Below are 24,371 nucleotides of genomic sequence, written 5' to 3' on the forward strand. Positions count from 1 at the left end.
ACCTATAAAGCCGTGTCTAACTTTTTACTTTTATTTGGACACGAAACGACGTGTGTCCATGGTATTTGGGCACGTGTCCTTGGTAGTTGGACATTATTTGGGGTGAATGATGTTCTTTAGATGAAAAATGAGCTGTTGAAAGAGATTGATTAGAATATGTGTTTGGCTGAGAAATGAAAACGAGTTATAATGAAGGCCAAATTTTACCTTTACTTATGTGAATTTAATATCAAATACTTTTACAAAAATAAAACAGAACGTTTATAACTAAAAAATATATATTTTCTTAAATTTAAATAATGTGTCCCGTGTCCTAAGTGTAATAATCCGATATTTAAGACCTCTTATTTCTATATTTGTTGTGTTTTGTGTTAGTAGTATGGGTAAACTTCGGGACGAGGTTTCTTTTATGGGGGGAAAATGTAATACCCGTAATTTATAAAGTTTAACTAGCATTATATATATATATATATATATTTGATAAGCTATTCCGAGTCGGGATTAATAAGTCAAAACAGATAAAAACAACATAGTCAATCTCGGTTGGGCCGAGATCTGGGTAGCCCAAGTGCCCAAAGTATAAATAGATGCAAAATACATCACATATTACCTTATTTTCACAAAATAAAAAGCGAAGGAAAAAGAGAAGAAGGATCCGAGAACGACGGGTGGTCAAGGTGGACTTCGACTTGTTTTTTTTGGAGACGATTTACTAGCTTATTCGTCCTTAAATCGTAAGTAATTTCATCTTATCATCCTTTAAATTTGATTACTAGCTTAGTTAGTGTAGTGTATATGTCGACTTGGGTGACCCTAGAAATCGATTTGGGGGTTTTTGGTATAATTGTCTGAAGACGGATTTAATTATAATATAACCGTCGCAAATCACCCTGGTGTCGGTTTTTTTATGCTCGTCGTGAAAAGCTACCTACCAAACAATATTTATAACTTCACAAACTACTCTTAGTAAAGAGTTAAGTAATGGTCGGATCCCAAGGGACATGTATTGATGTAGGAGTCTCAATCGTAAATGGTTGTGTCTTAGGGTGTCACAATTTGGGTTGAGATGAGATTGGTCTAAACTAGTTAACAAAATAAAAGTAAAGTAATGAAAGCAAGAAAGGCGATTAAAATCAGATGTAAACAATTGATTAAAAGCACTAGGGTGTCATAAGTTCATAGGGGATTCATGGGAGTTGATCATATAAACAGGTTCTCGATTATATAGCAAGCACTTATTGTTGTGATGGGATCGAGTTGGTGTATAAGCTTACAATCCCTAAGAAGGTTTGGGTCCCGGAGCCGAATCGATTAGATTGTACAACACCTACAAGCCGACTTAATCCTTCCTATTCAACTATATGCATAGTCTAATGAGGCTCGAGTTGGTGTATATGCTTACAAGCCTCATTGAAGAAATAGGTGATGGGTAAAAAATGCAAGGATTCATAGGCTCGCATTTCATCAAACATAACATGTGCACAAGTTGAAATCACAACAAGCAAGAAATTTAATTATGAAAGCACATTAGATTAAGCATAAATCATTCCCCATGTTTGTTTCCCCTACTTCCCCATTAACCCTAGCTAGAAGACTACTCACTCATTATCAAGTCCAACATGCTAATAAGATTGTCAATCAAACTAACAAAGCTAAACATGATGAATAAATGAAAGTGATTAACAATAATTAAACAAGATTAAGAGAGAATTTATACCTATGAAGATGATTCCAAATAATAAAGCAAAGAATAATAAAATTACTTGATGATTGATGGAAGGTTGTCAATGCTCCAAATAAACCCAAATAATCTTCTAATTACCCAAAATAAATGAAGAAAAATAAAGAAAATAAGGAAAGATTAAGATGTGATTAATATTGATAAATCGTATTACAACTAAATTTGGACTAATTTGAGAGTGTTAGGATGAGATTACAACTTGATTAAAACTTTATTTAAGCTTGATACTAATCTAGGTAGTACAAAGGGGTATTTATACTGAAGATTAGGTACCAAGATTAAGGTTACTAAGGGCTTAAATGACTATTAAGACCCTAAGAAAAGTTGAGGAAATGCTCCTCTCGAAGGAAATGAGCATATCCATGTGCTAGTCTTGCCACAATCCGTGCCTCTTGAGGTAAGGCACGGGCTCTCTGACTTAGGATCCGCTCGGATCCAGGGGAAGACGCTCGGATCAAGGTGTTGCAATCCGCTCGTCTTGGGCACAAGACGCCAGGATCATGCTGTTGGGAGACGCCCGGATCCACTAGGATTCCTGGGCAGACAACTTCTCTTCTTTTCTTCCTTCACAATCCGCAAGGATCATCTCGGGGATGCAAGGATCCTTTCATCGTTGCCCATTTCACTTTATTATATACTTAGGCCTCTAGTATTGGTCTTCTCTTTGATGCTTGGTCATTAGATGCGATCTATTTAGCTCCATTTCACCATGTGAATGCAAGATTAGCCATTCTTTCCTACCAAGGAGACAAAACCTCAAAGAATATGCAAAATGGGGAACTAAAGATAGAAAATGACACAATTATGTTCTAAAAAGCATAGAAACGAGGTTAATTCGGGGACTAAATGTGCTCAAATATGAGTCGCATCAATCCCCAAACCAAACATTTGCTCGTCCCGGGTAAAGAGGTGACTAAAACTAGGACCTTTATTTAAACTAATCTACTAATTTTGCCGATGTGAGACAACTAGCGGGTCTCACTCCGCCCCTTAAACTTACAACAAGACAACCATGAGGTAGGATACCTTCTTGCAAGGCAAGGTGGGGCTTGCCAAAATGGCGACACATCCAAGCATTAGGCACACAAAAACAAGTAATGGATGTATCTACAAAAATGAATAGCCACTTTCCTCATCTAAGTGGCAAAATTTATCTATAAGGAAAACAATCTAAGGGTACACACTCCATTATAGATACGGTTTCTTCAAGCTACTAAGCCTAAGAGGATAGCAATGAATCACCTCCAAGTTGTGTCAAGCCAGGGTACCTTTATCCTCAATCGTTAATTGCTTTCGTCTAGAGTAGACTCCACATGGTGTTAGAAACACTGGAGGATCGCAGAATTCCCCTTCTTGCCTAGACAAGAAGAAGGGTCGTCCCTTCTCCACCATGCACAAAAGTTGATTCAATGGATAAAAGGGATCGATGTGTTTTAAGTTTCATGTCGGATTTTGCTTTTGATGTTGTTGTTATTCCCCCCAATTTCTTGTGGCATTTGACATTTTAGAACAATTTCTTTTTGCCATTTCTTGATGTTTGGCATTTGATGCTTGATAATTTCAACTTTTTGCATTTTCTTTTGAACATTTTCAAAGTCACCCCAATTAGTAACGAGGGTGCTTATATTTGAAGCATAGGAGTCTATTTTTGTACTCCTCTTTTCTTTGATGCATTTTGCAAACTTTTTGATTTCTTTTCATTTCAATGCTTGAACTCAAATTGATAATTTTTGTGCCCATTCCCTTTTTGTTGACAAAATGTGGTAGAATGTGGAAGATGGTTGCATGGCATCAAGGGTCACCTTGGAATAAACAGTAGCCAAGGAGTTATCACACCATAAGGTACTCTTGACTAGGCCTTAATCCATGGGTCAAAGGATACTAGCATGACACATCGTAGGGTGTTTTAGAAGCATTCTAGTGAGCAAATTCTCAAGAAGAAAGAGTATCTACAAGGGCCTTATATACACTTGTCAAGTTTCCCAAATAGATGCTTTCACAAAATTTTTCCTAAATGCAACTACATGCCATGATGCAACTATCATTTATACAACCTAATGCATATACTTCTACCAACTAGTATGCCATATAAGCTAAATGCAATTCCTATAATCACATTGTTTCATACCGCATCAATCAAAATAAAGCCACATAGTCATTAACATAAAGAGGAAAAAGGAGATTGGAAAGATCATACCATGCGGTCTTCATGATCCTCATGTCTCGGATGTGGCATAGTCGATCAATGTGAAAAAAGATAGACAAACAAACAAACAAGTATATACAATATATACAATACTACACTATTAAGGAAATGAACATGTTTTTTGGTTTTTTCAAAAAATTTCAATTTTTTAGGGTTTTTGATTTTATGGAACAAAAGAACATAATTTTTTATTTTTCAAAATTTTTCAATTTTTATCATTTTTTTGATTTAAAAATCAAGTTATAATTCCTCATCCCCACACTAGTATGGGCATTGTCCTCAATGGAGAATACGACAGGGAATTATGCAAGCTATATGAAAGTGCATGATTTCTACACTAAATGCATTCTAAACTACACTATATGATGCATGAATTTATTGGTTGGAGAGCTAATTCGAATTACCTCCCATTTCTTGTGCTTAAACTTCCCAAGCCAAATAGGACATTATTTCTAGTGTAAGAATGGGGGAGTTCATGCACAAGTATGCAATGCATGAAACTAGTTTGTCATTTTAGATTTTTCAAAAGTGGGAGCAATTAATTTATCATCACATAGATGTTACCAAGGTGGAATAATAGTCCTTCCTTTTTACGAGGACACCACACAAAATTGAAACAATCAAATGTTAACCAAGTTAGAAAAGATATGAAATTCTTGTCATGAAAAATGAGAGGGGAAAGAAAAACTTCACCTTGGCCATGGTAGGTGCCTCGTGCCCGCTCCCCCTAGCTCATAAAGATTCTTCAATCATCATCCCCTCCAAAATAACTATCTCCTTGCACTTCATCACTCTCATAAAAGTCCATGAACTCATGCTCCTCACTGTTGACTTCCACCGTATCACCGCCGCTTGACCCTCTTTCTTCTCCTACTCCATGTGTTCCACCGTTGGCATTCTCCGAGTATGGAAAGAGGATATCCATTTGTGCCCAAGAGGGAAGCATTCCCTCTTCACTAATATGCCCTTGTTGGGCCAACCGGTGAAATTGTGGATAGAGAGCGTAGTAATTGTCCACTCTTCCTTCATATTGCTTTTGGTGCATGTCTTGAAGCAGACCCGTGACAAAGTCGTCTCTCGAGAGAATGAAGGGATTTGGGTAATTATACGGTTGTTATGGGAATGGGTAGGGCGGGATAAAAACTTTCGCTTTGTCACTTGTTTCAGGTTCATGTTGTTGAGGTTGGGTACGAGGTGGGGTTTGATTTGCTTGATTTGCTTGAGTTGGGGTGAGATAAGATGGTATTGGAGAGAGGGAACCCCTTTGAGGTGATATCCTTGTTAAACTTTCCATTGGAAAAAAAAATGGGGGGGGCGCTTCCTTTCGTTAACCACTTAATCCTTTTCTCATAGCCCTCAAGGGCTATCCAATGGTATTGTCGGAGAATCAACATTTCATCAATCTTGGTGTTGCCCGGAAGAGGTGTAAAAGCATTGTTGTTTTTGAAATTGGGATTAAAGAATTTTGCAAGCCTTGTTATTAGTCCCCCATTGACGATGTGGATCATACCATCGTCATCCCCATTCCGGAACTTTGCCCATCTTTCAAGAAGAACTAGGGGGGCGTTGAAGTGATAACTGCTCCTCCCTTGTACTTTCAAATAAGACTCCATGAAGAATAGATCTAGTTTATTAACAATTGCGGGATAGCGGCGAGCTAGAAGGGTACTTGCGATAAACCGGTAAGTGAGCCCAATAATGGGGTTTTGAATGTAGTAGGCCGAGCATTCCTTGATCAAGGAGAAATCACGACCCGTCAAAGCTCGCCATAGAGGTGTTATGCTATAATTTCGCGGTCTTGATGTACGGGCATGCGATACATCAAAACCCAACACATTAGCAAATTCCACAAGAGTCATGGTTCGAGTTGTGTTCTCTAGTCTAAACTCCACATAAATCGTCTTGTTCAGGGTAGAAATTTTCAGAAAACATAGAAATTCGAGGACTAAGGGCCGATAAGTGAGTTCATGCATGTTGAACATGGTTGAAAGGCCAAATAACTCAAAGAGTGCCTCGGTTTCATGAAAAATTCCTAGCTTTCTTAAGGTTGCATGACACATGAATTTAGTAGGAAGAATGTTCTTACCATATAGACGATGAAAGACGAGTCTTTGGACATCATTGACGAATTCGATGTTGGATAATTCATTAAGTCTTGAGAGATCAACTATTTCTTCATTCTCTCTCCTCAATGTGTTGAGGTGAGATGTGGAAGAGCTTCCAATTACTCTTGGTCTTCTTCTTTCTCTAGGCAAGGACCCTCTTGGTCTCATCTTTTAAAAGTAGATCTTTAAATTTGGCTTGTTGAAGATGAAGATATTCTTTGTTATTGAGAACCTTCTTGAAACCCTAGGTTTTGGGTGTTTTTTTAATTTAGAGAAGTGAATGAGTGCTTTTGGTGTGATTTGAGTCATATGGGAGGGGACTTTATGTTTTATAGTGGAATGAAGGATGAGGTGTCATAGCATGGGTGGTGGGTTGGAAAATGCAAAAGTCGAAATAGAAGAGCAACACGGGAAGGAGACGTGCGGGCCGTGTCTGGGACGAGCAGATCCTTGCTCTGCAGAAAATCATAAGAGCAGATAGAGATGGGCGGATCGAGCTCAGGACGCTCGGATCCTTAGTCAGTGCAGTCTGGATTTTCTAACCCGTGTTTAGTTGCGCGGATTCTTCATAAGACGGGCGGATTTCTGCAAGAGACGTGCGGATCCTTTAGAGGACGCTCAGATTTTTAAACAGCAAGGAATGATAATTTTGCCAGCAGCCAGGACGCACGGATTGCTCTCAAGACGAGCGTCTTCTGCGTAATCTGCTTAGATTTTTAAACAGGCCCAATTTTTCAAATTCACCACTACCAAGACGAGAGTCTTAGAGCCAGGACGCTCGGCTTCTCTTAGGAGACGCCCGGATTGCCTTTAGTTTTCGCGAGGTCAGGTCTGCCCGTGTGGTTTTCCTCCTTTTTGTTCTTCCTTCTTCTTATTGATAAGCGTGCTACCCCACACTCGAATTGCTACATCCTTTGTGACACCCTCGTTTATTACGGAAAAGTAAACACATAATTCTAGATAAAAACTGCATGGATATATTTGTAATAGGTTCATTTGGGTAAAAACCTGTAATTTTTAAAACCGAAAACGAAACCTGAACCTGTTATAAAAATATCCAAATGGGAAGGTGTCAAACATGCAAGGTCCAAAATAAATCTCATGAATGAAAGATCGCTAAAGTCGCGAAACAAAGTTATACAACCCAAATATAAGAAAGGGAGACATATGTCCCTAAAAGTATATGACATAAAAAGTATATAAGGGTCACAAAATAATAAAGTCAATCTAGGTCCCAAGGTTACTTTGCTCGCTAGCTCGTCCATGTACCCCATATATGCATCACCTACCTGTCGATCGCATTTTATACAAATACGAAAGCCACAGTCAGTGGGAAGTAACTCCGAGTTCTCCGAGCCACGAAATTTCATAATTAATATAACATGTAAACATAAGAATATGAATACGAATCACATATAGCCTTAGCATATAGATGCTAGACAATCGTGCTTATCATGTGAACAACAATATAACAACACATAGTCCTAGCATGTGAATACTAGACCGACTCATACTACACTATCATGTGAATCACATAACATCCAGGAATCCAAACTCTATCAACCATAGCCGGCTTGCATCTCACCTTCTATGATTCATAGAATCATCAAACAAGAAAGGACAATATATCTAGAGACAGGCATAAGTTCCTAGTACAGTCAATAGTCACTCTGTAACTCGAGTCTATACCACGAGGTAAGGTCAATACCCTAGTCCTAAACCTGCGCAGACCTAGCGACATGCGGAAACGCATCCAAGACTCATGATCACACACATGAGTACCCCTAAGGAGTCCACCAAAGGGTTGAATAGTACTTAAGCTGACCACATACTTCTAAGAGTACGTCAGGAGGTCATGCCCTAACTTGGATATAAGCCCACCAAGCTAAGACACAAAGGCTATTAAGCTGTGAACATACACTCGTCAAAGACTATAAGGGCCTATCTATGACATCGACCGAAGTCACTCACCTAGGACCTAGTCCCAACTGAATGCTTTAGCCTACAACACTTAAGACAAGTAGGACACCCACTTAACCATAAGAGGGGCAAAGAGTCCAACTTTCAAACATAATGCTAACATTCTATCATGTGAAAGGCTATATAAATGTCTATTCAGCAGACAATCCAACCATATCCTCAATGTCATCAATAACCAAATTATAGCTAACCATCAATATCATAATCCATGATAATAAGCTAAAATGGCAACAAGACAAGAAGACTCAAGTATAAGGCAACCAATTTATCCAACAACCAACATGTGAAATGATAATTACAAATATCAAGGCATAACATAAAACATCCAATAACAACCAATCTCACCTCAAAGACAAACCCTCGACCCTAGTCCCGCGACGGGTCATCGGTCAAATCGAGGCTGACCGGTTTAAACCTAGTTTGACCAAACTCGTTTGGTCAATCTGGCCCAGCTCAGAGTCTTGGCCTACTTTGGCCCAAATCACAAAATTTATCACAATATCATTCTCATGCTATTTCCAATTTCTATCATGTGAGAAACGAAAGTAACAAATTATCAATCTCCTAAACACTTAACAAACAACAAACACAACATCAATGTGACATTAAATCGTCGAGTAACTCGGAATAGTTACCTTAAGCTAGCAAAGAGACAAGTAATAACTTGAGAAAGCTTATAAAACCCAAAATTATTCTTCATCTTCAACCACATATGAGTCACATAAAATAATTAGGTGAAAAGACGATATTAACGAATTATCGCTATATAAAAATATGAGACGGAAATTAATTATATTTTAATTAAACCAGTTTAGCGCCAAAACGATTTATAACCGTGACTAGCCCAAATTACTAAATTTAGCTAGCCCATTTACTAAAATCAAATGAGTCCCACAAAATAATTATGTGGAGTCCAAATAAACTCAATGTGTAATAATTAACGAGTTAAGTTATATAAAGCATGAGGCGGATATTAAATAATATTTTAATTAAACCAAACTAGCGTCAAAACAATTTATAGACACGGCCCAAAAGTTATTATGGCAACCTCAAACTCGGTCTAACAACCAGCCACCATACGGGGTTAACACAACCACAAACACGTACCTAAACTAACTCCCCATACCCGCTCAACACAACCCGAACAACCAGATATCATGATTATACGCTCAAAGCTGACGCTAACATTATAATAGTCACTCTCGTCCCAATAATTAATTCAATCTCAACTCTCTACTCCATCTCTCTCATTACTCCGTCCTACTCATTACTCAATACCAGTAACCAATTTTCATCTCAATTTCAATATCGATATTGTCAAATATTCCATTAAAGGAACTGCTCAACACTTAGAGTACAAGGCTCTAAGCTACTCACCCACGAGTCAAGGTCATAGGAAAAGACGATTAAAATACATTAAGAACCTAGTCAAGCTCAACGTCAAACCATGATCAACAACCACTACTATTATTAAATTCATATGTTTAATGTTCCAATGTCTCAAAACGATCAACCGTCGTCGTTCTCATATACAAGATTACCATAGTTTAACTTCTGTGCAAATCTCCTCTCCATATTATTATTCAATCTAGTGCGCACAACTTTATTCCCTTCACTTAAATACACTACCTAAATACCCACCACCTAACCAGGCTCACAATAATTAACAATACATATGATTATTATATGAAAACAATGATCAGATCACTATATAAATTATACGGCACACAACCAATACATATTGACGACAATTAGCACATACTACATACAACCCCAAACAATAATAAATTAATAGGATCGGTAGAATCGTGTTAAACCACTCCCATTTCCTGCCCAAAACCGACCCGCAGAGCAGGCCACCAGACCCGTCAAAACATATACCAAACCCGCACTTGTCACGGGTATAAGACGGATTCGACAGCCCCATTTTAACTCAGTTTTCAGACGGAATTTAAGACAGAAATGAGACGGAAGTGAGACGCAACTAAAATTGAGCATACAAAATGAGGAAAAGTATAAAGAACTGAGTTGTCTTTTAAGACGACCTTTTTGAAAACTCAGTCAAAACTCTAACTTTATTACCTTAAAAGAACGAGGAAGGGACGAGGAAGCTAATGGTACAAAAATAATGGAGTTTGGTTGAGAAATGAAGGCGGGATCTTGGTTTGGTTGGGACGAAAATGGCGTGTTGTTTGTTGTTGTTGCTGTGCTTGTTTGCAGGAAAAAGAAGAAGAAAAGGACGAAAGTAGAAGATGTAATGGGGGTGGGGGTCACTCATGATCAAACAACAACAATAACAATGTAGTGCTCCGTAATATTAATAATAATAATATATATAATAATATATAATAATATGTGAAAGTAGAGTGTGGGGTGGATAGGATATGTGTTGTCGATATACGATTGGTCCGTGTTAAGATAAGATTCTCAAATAAAATGTGACGGTCTAATGTTAGACGGAAATTAAAACGGAAATTATTATTATTACAGTCATTATTATTATCCGACCAAAAATACGTATACATATATCGTTATATAAATCATGCCTTAAAGATATAATTTAATCGTACGTATTTTTATATAAACGAGCTTTTATATAATACGTTTATAAAAATCGTGTTTGACATAACATTATATAAATTGAATAATTCAAAAATATGAAATAAAGTAATCGAAGAGTTTAATAAATTTAAAATGTCAAAATGGAAAATTCGCGGGTGTTACAATCACCCCACCTTTTAAAAAGTTTCGTCCTCGAAACTTGAAAGTAGAAATGGAAGGTTATGAAAATAAAAGTGGAATTGAAATCGGTAACTAAAACATTTAAAAGGTCACTTATCGTAAGAATCAAAATTCTTTCAAGAACTTCAACTAAAATTTTTAAACGAACGGACTCTCATCAGAGGAACGGATGTGTTCTCGTTACGTATTCAAGAACATCACATTCCAAATCAAAGATAAGGTCAAAAGGCAAATCATTTGTATAAACCAAAGATCAAAATACCTTCAAAAACATTAATGAAGAGTTTTCAAAAATATAAGTCTCATTCATGGAACGGAATTGCTCTTGTCGTGCACACAAGAACGCTAACTTTCCAAGTCAGAGACAATTTAAAACAAAAACTATTCGCCGACAAGCGTAGAACAAGTTATCAAACGTCTCCAATAACTAGTTCTAACATCCGATCAACGTTAAAATCTAAGTAAGAGAAAGGTAATCTACTCAAAATTTCTTTTGCCAAAAAGCCAAAATAGAAATAAAGGTTTCACTTTTAAACTCAAATGGGGTCAAATCCCTGAAAATGTAACATTAAACTTTGACAAAGAAGTCATAAATAGATCAAAGTTAACAGAAATTGGACAAAACTTAACGAAATCTCGGGTCTAGTAATTAAAATTACGATAAATGAGTTTATATTCAAGGAAGGAATAGGGAACTAAATCAAATTTTCATTTTCAAGTCTTCAAAAATAGGTTAGGTTTGCAGAAGTGACATAAACTTTTAAGAATGAATCGAAACTGGTAGCTTGAAAGTTTAGAAATTTCACGAAGTGAAAAGTAACTTAGACATCATAGGTGCAAGTATGCTAAAAGGATTCAAGCTTAACTAATCAAAAGAGCTATGATGAATTTCATGGGGTAAGAATTGAAGTCGAACCTAACAGGGTGTCAAAGATGGAGTTTCATAGGTTACCAACATCAAACTTATAAGAGGAGTATGATGAAGTAAGGAAGAGAGGTATGAGCGGTAACGCTCATGATCAAGGAAGTAGGGAATTTAGACAACAAGGAAACGCCAGACACTCTTATCTCAAACAACAACATCACTCAAAACGGTTCCGAAAACTTCCTAACAACAAAACTCAAAACCACATCACTCCCAAGGGTTTCCTCAATCGCTTATGTTACCTCACCCTAATCTATTCCCTGAAACAAGGTACTCCACTATAAGTGTGATCTCATCGCTCCAAATCCTCAAACATCCAGAAACAACTTTCAGAAGCCTAAGGTCAAGGCTTCCAACAAAGCTATATTCGTATCCAACTAGTGTCAACTATGGGTTCCTCAAAAAGTAAACCTTCAATCAAGAATCCCAATACCAAGCTCTAAACTCCAAGAGAAGGTTCCTCAAATATTCCACAAGGTTCTCATTTCAAAACAAGGTAGTAACATACCAACCCCAAAATCTGAAAGATCAATAGGATCTCAAGTTTCTCTATCCTTTTACATAATAAGGATTCCCAAAAGCGGAACTACACTCAGCTACAACATCATCCCATCATCTCAAGTACTCAATGCGACCTCAAGGTCTATAAAACTATAGGGTTAACAAATTCTTCTCAATACTAAGTCTCTCTCAACTCAAGAACTCTCAAGAGCTAACTAATACCAAATCACATCACCAATCCATTATGGTCATCAACATCACAAGGAGTATTCTTTCAAATTTGACATCCTAAAACTTACTTACCATCAAATTCCCAAGAAACAATGTCTTAATTGTAACAACACTTTATCACCTCAAAGTTCCTAAAACCATAAATTGAAACTATGTTCTTTAACCTAACAATTGGTGTCAACCATACCGTTACCCTTTCTAGTTATTAAAACAAGTGCTAATACTTCCCAATAATGTAGCTTACTCTCACTCTCATACCATACCTCAAGTAGTAATCAATATCACTCACTAAAACCAACTAATAATCCCACATTTAACATTTCTCACACGGTAACATATACATTATCAAACCCTCATATCCAAAGTGATTATGGAAGCCAATCACAAACTCGACTACTTAGTCAATCCTATATCCTCAAATCCACCATTCAGTTTCATCCATTTTAAGTCAAGTTCTAAGCACTAGCATCCCAAGACACGTCTCACTACACTTCCCAAGCCTTTCTAATCCCAAACATAAACAACAAAACCAAGTTCAATAACCTTAGCAACAAAAGCAACTCACACTCGTTAACACAAATAACTTCACTAAACAACCACACTCACTTTATTAAGAAACTAGGTATAAGAATCACTAAGTATGTCTCATCACACTGCCTAAGCCTTAACATCACAACCTCTCAAAACCAGGATTAAGGGTCAGGCACAAACAATCTCCTCAAAAGTCGAATTTTCCAACCAAGGTCAACATTCCTCAAAAGAGAGAGTATTATCAAAAAGGCGTTAAGGGAGGATAAACAAGGAATAAAGGACAAGTTAGGAGTACAAGTGTAGCTTTTAAAGTAAAACAGAAGGGAGTTTAGAAGGGGGATAAGCACCAAGAGATTAAGAATAAGGCGAGATACAAAAAGAACGAGAAACATCTTCAAGGAAGTAGAATCATTCTTCAAAGGTTGAACAAATCTTCAATCCTCAGCAATAGGCACCAAATCTTGATCTTCGTATAGATAAGCTCACGGTCATTGATCCAAGAACACAACAATTATTAAATGACAATCAACCAACATGTTAGTACCTAACAAAGAGCAAATACACTACAGACTACAACATAAGGTCCTAAGTCTACCCATCATACCCATCTCTCAAGTTTATTATTTTAAGGTCAAGTTATTTATATTGGGGTGCACAAACGTGCGTCGGGAGCAAATATGCTCTGATACCAACTGTGACACCCTCGTTTATTGCGGAAAAGTAAACACATAATTCTAGATAGAAACTGCATGGATATATTTGTAATAGGTTCATTTGGGTAAAAACCTGTAATTTTTAAAACCGAAAACGAAACCTGAACCTGTTATAAAAATATCCAAATGGGAAGGTGTCAAACATGCAAGGTCCAAAATAAATCTCATGAATGAAAGATCGCTAAAGTCGTGAAACAAAGTTATACAACCCAAATATAAGAAAGGGAGACATATGTCCCTAAAAGTATATGACATAAAAAGTATATAAGGGTCACAAAATAATAAAGTCAATCTAGGTCCCAAGGTTACTTTGCTCGCTAGCTCGTCCATGTACCCCATATATGCATCACCTACCTGTCGATCGCATTTTATACAAATACGAAAGCCACAGTCAGTGGGGAGTAACTCCGAGTTCTCCCAGCCACGAAATGTCATAATTAATATAACATGTAAACATAAGAATATGAATACGAATCACATATAGCCTTAGCATATAGATGCTAGAAAATCGTGCTTATCATGTGAACAACAATATAACAACACATAGTCCTAGCATGTGAATACTAGACCGACTCATACTACACTATCATGTGAATCACATAACATCCAGGAATCCAAACTCTATCAACCATAGCCGGCTTGCATCTCACCTTCTATGATTCATAGAATCATCAAACAAGAAAGGACAATATATCTAGAGACAGGCATAAGTTCCTAGTACAGTCAATAGTCACTCTGTAACTCGAGTCTATACCACGAGGTAAGGTCAATACCCTAGTCCTAAACCTGCGCAGACCTAGCGACATGCGGAAACGCATCCAAGACTCATGATCACACACATGAGTACCCCGAAGGAGTCCACCAAAGGGTTGGCTAGTACTTAAGCTGACCACATACTTCTAAGAGTACGTCAGGAGGTCATGCCCTAACTTGGATATAAGCCCACCAAGCTAAGACACAAAGGCTATTAAGCTGTGAACATACACTCGTCAAAGACTATAAGGGCCTATCTATGAGATCGACCGAAGTCACTCACCTAGGACCTAGTCCCAACTGAATGCTTTAGCCTACAACACTTAAGACAAGTAGGACACCCACTTAACCATAAGAGGGGCAAAGAGTCCAACTTTCAAACATAATGCTAACATTCTATCATGTGAAAGGCTATATAAATGTCTATTCAGCAGACAATCCAACCATATCCTCAATGTCATCAATAACCAAATTATAGCTAACCATCAATATCATAATCCATGATAATAAGCTAAAATGGCAACAAGACAAGAAGACTCAAGTATAAGGCAACCAATTTATCCAACAACCAACATGTGAAATGATAATTACAAATATCAAGGCATAACATAAAACATCCAATAACAACCAATCTCACCTCAAAGACAAACCCTCGACCCTAGTCCCGCGACGGGTCATCGGTCAAATCGAGGCTGACCGGTTTAAACCTAGTTTGATCAAACTCGTTTGGTCAATCTGGCCCAGCTCAGAGTCTTGGCCTACTTTGGCCCAAATCACAAAATTTATCACAATATCATTCTCATGCTATTTCCAATTTCTATCATGTGAGAAACGAAAGTAACACATTATCAATCTCCTAAACACTTAACAAACAACAAACACAACATCAATGTGACATTAAATCGTCGAGTAACTCGGAATAGTTACCTTAAGCTAGCAAAGAGACAAGTAATAACTTGAGAAAGCTTCTAAAACCCAAAATTATTCTTCATCTTCAACCACATATGAGTCACCTAAAATAATTAGGTGAAAGGACGATATTAACGAATTATCGCTATATAAAAATATGAGACGGAAATTAATTATATTTTAATTAAACCAGTTTAGCGTCAAAACGATTTATAACCGTGACTAGCCCAAATTACTAAATTTAGCTAGCCCATTTACTAAAATCAAATGAGTCCCACAAAATAATTATGTGGAGTCCAAATAAACTCAATGTGTAATAATTAACGAGTTAAGTTATATAAAGCATGAGGCGAATATTAAATAATATTTTAATTAAACCAAACTAGCGTCAAAACAATTTATAGACACGGCCCAAAAGTTATTATGGCAACCTCAAACTCGGTCTAACAACCAGCCACCATACGGGGTTAACACAACCACAAACACGTACCTAAACTAACTCCCCATACCCGCTCAACACAACCCGAACAACCAGATATCATGATTATACGCTCAAAGCTGACGCTAACATTATAATAGTCACTCTCGTCCCAATAATTAATTCAATCTCAACTCTCTACTCCATCTCTCTCATTACTCCGTCCTACTCATTACTCAATACCAGTAACCAATTTTCATCTCAATTTCAATATCGATATTGTCAAATATTCCATTAAAGGAACTGCTCAACACTTAGAGTACAAGGCTCTAAGCTACTCACCCACGAGTCAAGGTCATAGGAAAAGACGATTAAAATACATTAAGAACCTAGTCAAGCTCAACGTCAAACCATGATCAACAACCACTACTATTATTAAATTCATATGTTTAATGTTCCAATGTCTCAAAACGATCAACCGTCGTCGTTCTCATATACAAGATTACCATAGTTTAACTTCTGTGCAAATCTCCTCTCCATATTATTATTCAATCTAGTGCGCACAACTTTATTCCCTTCACTTAAATACACTACCTAAATACCCATCACCTAACCAGGCTCACAATAATTAACAATACATATGATTATTATATGAAAACAATGATCAGATCACTATATAAATTATACGGCACACAACCAATACATATTGACGACAATTAGCACATACTACATACAACCCCAAACAATAATAAATTAATAGGATCGGTAGAATCGTGTTAAACCACCCCCATTTCCTGCCCAAAACCGACCCGCAGAGCAGGCCACCAGACCCGTCAAAACATAGACCAAACCCGCACTTGTCACGGGTATAAGACGGATTCGACAGCCCCATTTTAACTCAATTTTCAGACGAAATTTAAGACAGAAATGAGACGGAAGTGAGACGCAACTAAAATTGAGCATACAAAATGAGGAAAAGTATAAAGAACTGAGCTGTCTTTTAAGACGACCTTTCTGAAAACTCAGTCAAAACTCAAACTTTATTACCTTAAAAGAACGAGGAAGGGACGAGGAAGCTAATGGTACAAAAATAATGGAGTTTGGTTGAGAAATGAAGGCGGGATCTTGGTTTGGTTGGGACGAAAATGGTGTGTTGTTTGTTGTTGTTGCTGTGCTTGTTTGGAGGAAAAAGAAGAAGAAAAGGACGAAAGTAGAAGATGTAATGGGGGTGGGGGTCACGCATGATCAAACAACGACAATAACAATGTAGTGCTCCGTAATATTAATAATAATAATATATATAATAATATGTGAAAGTAGAGTGTGGGGTGGATAGGATATGTGTTGTCGACATACGATTGGTCCGTGTTAAGATAAGATTCTCAAATAAAATGTGACGGTCTAATGTTAGACGGAAATTAAGACGGAAATTATTATTATTACAGTCATTATTATTATCCGACCAAAAATACGTATACATATATCATTATATAAATCATGCCTTAAAGATATAATTTAATCGTACGTATTTTTATATAAACGAGCTTTTATATAATACGTTTATAAAAATCGTGTTTGACATAACATTATATAAATTGAATAATTCAAAAATATGAAATAAAGTAATCGAAGAGTTTAATAAATTTAAAATGTCAAAATGGAAAATTCGCGGGTGTTACATCCTTCATTCATCAAGCAAGATTAGTGACACTCCCTCATCAACTCTCATGTCAAAATCATGCTTTTATGGAAATGCAATAATGTTAAAAATACAAGTGAGAAGAGTTAATATATTTACAAGTGGTGTTTTGGAGAGGACTCCACCAAACTCTCTCATTGATGGTCCCTTCATGGTGGGAGAGGCTCGAGGCGGATGACTGATGTGACCATTATTTGAGCATATTTAGTCCCCTAATTGAGACTATTTTGCATACTATTATAACATTCTACGACCATTTTATCCGTCAAATGCTTTCTATTTTGCTTTCCTAGTGCATTTCGTATGTTTTGTAGGAAAGAAGATAATAAGGCGGAAATTCCCATCTTTCGTGCGTATTCGGAAGCTATTTAACGATGTTTGATGGACTAGTATGAAGAGGAAGCGAGAACTAAAGACCAATCCTACAAGAATAAAAAGAAAGTGAAGAAAAAGGATTCTGTCACAGAAGACGAGCGGCTTACACACAAGACGCCCGTCCTGAAGTGACAACCCGTGCGTCCAAGCAACAAAGACGCCCAGATTCCTCCAAAGAATCCGAGCGGATTCCCATGAAGACGCCCGTGCACCACCTCATGAATCTGAGCGTCTTCCCTCCTGGACGGACGGACCGCGACATTTTCCCGCCGAGATGCTCATCCTTCCAAAAAGACTAGCGTTTTCCTTTTCTAAACTCAAAGATGTAATTACTAATTTAGCCTTAGTTAACCTAATGAAGCTCTACATAAATACCTCACTTGTAAATAATCATAGAGAGATTTTTGGGGGATCTCTCATAGCTAGAACAAATCCTTCTTTAGATTAGATTAGGAGTAGATTAGCATAGATTACTCTTTAATCTTTCCACAAATCTCACATTAATCTCTCCTTAATTATTGTTCAAGTTTATTATTCAAGTTTATTATTGGGTAATTGAAGATTATTGGGTTTGTTGGGAGATTGACAACCTTCCATCAATCATCAAGTTCTTCTATTATTCTTTGCTTTATTATTTGGATCATCTTAAGTTGGTATAATTCCTTTACTTTTCACTCTTTATTGTTCATTTATTCATTCCATTATCATGTTTATACTTGTTGTGATGATTGACACAATTAATGACATGTTTCCCATGATAACGAGTGAGTAGTTCCTTAGCTAGGATTAATGGGTAATTAGGGGAGATAAACATGGGAAATAATCATGCTTAATCCAATATGTTTTCATAATTAAATTGCTTGCTTGTTGTGATGTCAACTTTATGCACATGTTATGTTTGATGAAATGTTAAGCCTATGAATCCTTGCATTTTTACCATCTCTTATCTACTCAACTTGACTTGTAAGATATAAACCAACTCGAGTCTTGTTAGACCATGCATATAAGTTGAATAGGAGGAAAGTAAGTCAACTTGTAGGTGTTGTACAATCTAATCGATTCGGCTCCGGGACCCAACTCTTCCTATGAACCGTAAGACATAAACCAACTCGGTTCCTTTACAACATTAATTGCTTGCAACATTGTGAACATGTTTGTATGATCAACACCATGAATCCCCTATGAGCCCATGATATCCTAGCACTTTTAATCATTTGTTTACATCCTTCCTTTTATTGCTTGTTTTACTTTATTGCTTTTATTAGTCTAGAACACAACTACAAACCCAACCAATTTGTGACACTAGCATAAATTGAGATAGATAGACTTAGAACCCAAAGCACACCGTCCCATGGATCGACCTCGACTTACCACTAACTAGTTGTATGTTGAGTATTATAAATGTGTTTTGATTGGGTGTACAACGTCACGCCCACGTCAAAAATGGCACCGTTGCCGGGGATGGTGCTATGTGATTAAGTTCTTACTTGTTTGTCTATTTTGATTTTGCTTTCACCTTGAGGAAGGATTGTTCTTACCATTTTTGTGTAGTTTCCATGCTTGTAGTTGTTTCCTTGTCTTAGCTATGATGGCTCAAGACTTGACACATGGAGTATGTGGTAGATTCTTTGAGTATGACTATGGGTATGGGGAGTTTGAGGAGCAAGTAAACACAAACCTACCTTACTATTTGTACAATGAAAATCCTAACCACTACCCCAACTTTTCCCACCAAAATCACCACATCCAATATCAACAACAACCACCTACCCAAAACTCACTTTGCAACCAATTCCAAATGCCACAATATGAGCACTTTCACACCCACCCACAACAAAAAGATGAGCCCAACTTTGACATTCAAGATATGGTTCTCCAAAATGATGGGAGACCAACAAAATTTCTTCACACAAATTCTAGAGGAGAGCCAAAATAGGAACAATGTTCTCCAAAGCATTGTTACCCATGGTGAGGAGTTGGCAATTCGAATTGCCCAAATGAAAGCAACCCAAACAAACACTCCCCACCAATCCTTGAGCATTGAACATGAATGTGAATTTGAGGCAATGACCTATGATGAAGAAGATGTGAAGTGGGAAGAGCCAATCTCCTTGAGCTCTTGTGAGTATGAAAGTGTGGTATTTGATGAGAAAGATATGAGGTTGAGTAAGCCAAATACTCTTAACCTTTGTGAGTATGAGGGTGTATCATTTGATGTGAACATTGAGGTGTTGGAGAAAGAGTTAATGAAGAGGAGTGAAGCTCCTATCTATGATTCGTATGGAGATAGCGATGATGACAAGCCTATGGAAGAAGCTTATGCGGGATATGTGTCTTGCAATGAAGAAATGGAATGGAGTTGTGAGATTGCCTTACTTGAGGAGCCCATCCTTGAGAAGTTTGAGGTATGCTTACATGAAGAAGATGAATTCCTCTTTCCTATTGACCATGAAGACCTTTTCGCACCCACCATGGAACCGATGATTGTTGGAGATGATATGGTGGACCTTCTCCAAAAGGTCAAAACATCATATAAAGGGTACTTGGTGGAGAAGCTCAAGAACAAAATTGCAAATGAACGTGCTTGTGGAGGTTTGGCACCCACAATCTCAACTCCTAAGGTATCCGATCATCAATGTTATGAGAATTCTCCTTCCACCTTGGAAGGATTGAGAAATCAAAATGCTATCAACATCACCGGAATTGAAGAAGAAATTGGTAAGTGGAAGTCTACGGATGAAAATGAACCATACTGCATGCCTAGTGTTGACAAGAATCATGGGCTTGTTTATTGGAAACATTGGGAAAGCTCTAACGCCAAGGACAAAGCAAAAGAAAGAACATTTTACAAGGTTCCTTGGCCAAATTTCATGTTCAAATGGAGCAACCCATACTTGTGTCTATTTGGAGCTTGTTCACAAGCTTTTGATCTCTTATTAAGAGCCTTGAGCTCTATGGACAAGAATTTCTACAATTTGAACTAGTTTGGTGGAGTCCTATCTTAAACCACCATTTGTATGATATTTCTTGGACCCCTTACTTTGTATAATATTGTACATTCTTGCATTTGTATTTGATTTCTTCCATGAGAGTAGTGAGAGAGAGAGTCTTCTTACATTTTTATTGAGCAAATTTCAGAAAAAGATAAGGAGGAATAGCAAATCGGTGAAAGGGTATGATTGTGAAAGGAAAAGAAAGAAAAACGAAGAAAAGAAGCTGAAGACGCCCGTCCCGAGGCATGGACGCCCGTCCAGGACCCTCGTCACTTAACTGGTTGACACTGTCTCAGAATCCGAGCGGATTCAGAGCAAGACGCCCGTCCTGAAAGAAGACGCTCGTATTCTCCACGGGATGCCCGTTCCGAATGTCATCTGAAACAAAATTTTGAAACTGCCAGGAAATCCGAGTGGATTTTTGAGAAGCCGCCCGTCTCAACGCAGAAGACGCCTGTCTTCTCCTTGTTCCCAAAATTGCTGAGCCCCTGTCTGAAAATCCGCGCGAATTTGAAGGAAGACGCCCGTCCTCTACCAGCACAACACGCCCGTCCCGCGTGAAAGACGCTCGGATTGTGGCCTTTTTCTCGAACAATCTGGCCGGGTCCCACCCTTATCCGCTCGGATTCCCCTTTCTTCTATAAAATCACCCCCTTTCTCCCTCATTTCTTCACCTTATCAAACCCTAAAACACTCATCTCTATCCTTAAAAACACTCCCCTCACATCAAAAGCCAACAAAGCCCTCTTTTCCTCAACTTCAAGATGATGAACCTCAAGGGCAAGGCTAAGAAGTTGGTTGAATCCACCGGAAGGAAACACAAGGGATCATCCTCCTCAACTCCCCGAGAGGTAGCGCTACCAAGGAACTTCCGTCCTATAATGAGAGGAGGAATTGAACAACTTGAGTACTTCCAAGAGGTGCTTATTGAATCCGATGACCACCGCAAGAACTTTGTCAAATTGCTAGGTAAGAACTATGAACCCACTCAATTCATAGATACTAGGGTGTTGGAAGTTCATAGGATAAGGTACCCTACCGAGATGTTCTTTGATGGCCTAGGGATTGGAAAACTTTTCCATGCCCATGAGAAGACGTACCTTAGTCTCACCCTTGAATTTTTGAGTAACCTTCGCATTGTAACGAATACTCGAACAACTGTGGGCATGGAGTTTAGGTTGTGCAACCTAGACATAGTCTTTCCCTTGATCAATTTGCCTACATTTTCGGTCTTGAAGTGCCCACCAACTATACCGATAAACCCGATAATTTCGATGTGGACCTACTTTGGAGGGCTATTTTCGCGAGGAATTTTACCGGTTTAAAGCAATGCTATACCTTTGCCATCCAACATCCGGTGATTCGAATCACCGAGCGCTTTGTGGCCGGTACCATCAATGGGAGGTACGAACAAGATAGGTGTACTCTAATTGATTTAACTTTTCTTGAGTCCTATTTGAATGTTCGGGGGACGAGGCGCTATAACTTCAACACACCCCTTGAGATACTTACTAGGTTTAATGATTTTGCTCAAGGGACCACCCAACTCAAGACCTTCGTAATGGGAGGTCTAATTACTATTTTGGCCAACCACCTTTTCCCCGGGTTCAACGCCTGTGGGACCTATACTCCTCTTGAGGGGAGGACTTTGATTGATGAGCACACCGTCTTCACCCATCACCGGTGGTGTAGCTGCACTCAAGAAGGGAGTGTAGAATGGTATACCAAAGGATACACCTCAATCATCCTTGAGGGTTGGAAGATACCGGGCATCGACCCAAGATTGAGCCCATATTCGCCTCCACCAAGCTACCTCCTTGATATCCAAATTCTCGACAATCCCCCTCAAAGGGAAGAGCCACCCTGCCAACAACAAGTACCTCGTGGGGTACCGGGAAGGCCTACTCGCCCAACTTCCTATGTGCCTATCCCACCATACCCTATCCCTCATACCAAATTTGAACCGAAAATCCCCAATACCCCGGGCATTAATGATTTGATGGCACTCATGAATAAAGTGGAGCTCGGGGTACATGAAGGGAGGGTCGACAACTACTTGGTCCTTTATCCCCAATACTATAACATGGCTCAACAAGGGTATGTTGACCCTAATGGCCCTTTGCCCTCTTGGGCACAACCACAACACTTGTTCCCTAATCAAGGGAACCAAGCTTGGGATCGCGACGGCGGAGAGCATTCTAGCCAAGGTAGAGGGTACTCGGGTCAAGGAGGAGAGTTTGACCAAGTAGGGTATTGGGGCCAAGCAAGAGGGTATGACCAAGCCGGGAGCTCTCACCAATATGGTTACCAAGATGAGGAGGATGACGAGTGAAAGAGGCTTACCTCACCACCTCCATTTGTATGATACCCCTCTCTCCCTCTCTCTTTTGTATATACATTGCATTTAGTGTAGTTTTCGCATGCATTTGTATCATATTGCATTTACATTAGTTAGTTCATATAGTATAGTTGCATTGTAATTTATCTCACATGACTCATATAGATAGTTGCATATAGACTAGAATTCATGCATAGACACTAATGGCCAAACCTATTCATTTCTACACTAGAAATTGTGTTTAAATCGGTTTGGGGAAGTTTGATCATAGGTGACCATAATTTACTAGAAATCATGCATCATATAGTATAGTTTAGATTGCATTCATTTGTTATATATGTCATATAGAATTGCATTTAGTTAGAGGATTCATTCATTCATATCATATCATTGCATTTGTACTTCAATTTCCATAAAAATCAAAAAAAAAAAAAAAAAATCCAAAAACATGTTTTCCTTTTTATTCCTACTCCTACATGTACATTGAGGACAATGTCCAAAATAAAGTGGGGGATGGAAATTTATACTCCAAAATACATAAAAATTGAAAATTTTCGAAAAATCACAAAAATATGTTCTTTAATTTCATAAAGGTTTTTTTGTCAAACACAAGCTTTAAAAAACTTTTTTTTCTAAACACCACCTTTAAAAAAAAAGTTTGTCAAACACAACCTTTAATAAATTTTTTTCTGTCAAACACGACATTTTGGCCAAAGTTTGAGCACTTGTAATGGGGTGACTTTCAGTTGATGTTTGAGATAGCAACCGACGTTAGTTTGAGGTGTTTTTGAACTCGTTGGAAAGGTAGGAGTACAGTCTTTCCAGCGGTTATCAGCAAGGTGGTCAAAGGTGGTCTTATGTGGGGTAGATTGGTATATAAAGTAAGGCTGGTCACATGGGGTTGATGTAAGTCAAAGTAGGATTTTTCCGTGGGTTAATTCACTCCCCTTGAACCACCACTTGCAACCAATGGCCACCACAAACAACACAACTACGATATACCCTGCACTCCCTTTAACCTATATACCAAATTTCAGACCAAACAAAATATTATAACCCTATTAAAAGACACTCGAAAACCCCTCTAACAACCCGCTATAAACCCAAACTTCTAACCCTTTCTCTGACCAGCCTTACTTTATGCACCAATCGACCCCACATAAGGCCATCTTTGGCCACCGTGTTGACAACTCCTAGAAAGCCTATACTCC

The 24,371-nt window shown here is 38.1% G+C and overlaps 1 long non-coding RNA gene across 1 annotated transcript; it reads right to left on the reverse strand.

Moving 5' to 3' along the window:
• Nucleotides 1-13,921: 13,921 nt before the first annotated feature.
• On the reverse strand, nucleotides 13,922-16,966 carry LOC141615048 (uncharacterized). Its single transcript, XR_012529579.1, has 3 exons — nucleotides 16,803-16,966; nucleotides 15,356-15,441; nucleotides 13,922-14,029 (listed from the first exon to the last, which is right to left on the reverse strand). It is a non-coding gene; the product is annotated as an uncharacterized LOC141615048 (long non-coding RNA).
• Between the last annotated feature and the right edge of the window lie 7,405 nt (nucleotides 16,967-24,371).

Source organism: Silene latifolia, chromosome 11 (assembly GCF_048544455.1).
Source record: "Silene latifolia isolate original U9 population chromosome 11, ASM4854445v1, whole genome shotgun sequence".
NCBI lineage: Eukaryota > Viridiplantae > Streptophyta > Magnoliopsida > Caryophyllales > Caryophyllaceae > Silene > Silene latifolia.